Here is an 810-nt window from a genome sequence, read left to right as displayed (position 1 = left end):
GGCAAAAGTCCTGCAGAACCTCTCTGAATTGAGATCTTGTACTAAGACATGCAACAGAGCGGGTTTCCCACCTCTGCCCCAAACATCCTGGGAAATTCTCCAAAGCTGCCCAATCACTGTATTTGCTCCATAACTAAGGTCCGTGAGTATAAGGGCAATTTTTCTTTCATATGAAGCTCTGTGCATATGAAAAGTAAATTTACCTTTTACTTCTAAAGATCTGTAGTAGGTACTGTAGTAGGAATATTACACATGTAGTCATATTTCATCTTCATACCAAAGCTTTGAAAATGTATGATTTTCACTTTCCCCATTTAAAAAATAAGAAACTTAAGTGTCAGAGCAGTTCAATAATAATAAAGATTATGCATGTAGAAAGTGGCAGAGTGAAGGTTCAAACCCAGGTCTTTCTAATATCCCCACATGAGCTTCTTACTTAAATATTCAAAACTGATCTCCTTTAAAATATTTTACTAAATGAAAAACCTTGCAAGACAAGTTTTGTGTGTCTTGCCAAAATTATAGGTCTAATTAAAGTCAGAGTAGGGCTTTGGTAAATATCTGTTGAATTGTCTCTTCTTGCATAAGCTCTTCAAAGTGCTTTGGGATTATGGGAAAGATATCCAAAGTGAGGTAGCAACTATCTCATTCAAACTGTTAAAGTTTAAGCACAAAGGAATACTGCTAATTTGGAAGCAAACATTGGAATTTACCAGTTTCGGTGACAGCCAAGTCCTCACCAGAGAAGTTTATCTCGGAGGTGCTGGGTGACACCAGAGAATAAGCATGGGCTTTGAAATCAAAGGGCCT

The sequence above is a fragment of the Rhinopithecus roxellana genome, chromosome 9 (genome assembly GCF_007565055.1).
Source record: "Rhinopithecus roxellana isolate Shanxi Qingling chromosome 9, ASM756505v1, whole genome shotgun sequence".
In the NCBI taxonomy this organism is placed as follows: Eukaryota; Metazoa; Chordata; class Mammalia; order Primates; family Cercopithecidae; genus Rhinopithecus; species Rhinopithecus roxellana.
The sequence above is the reverse complement of the archived record's forward strand: the minus strand, read 5'-3'. Positions refer to the sequence as shown.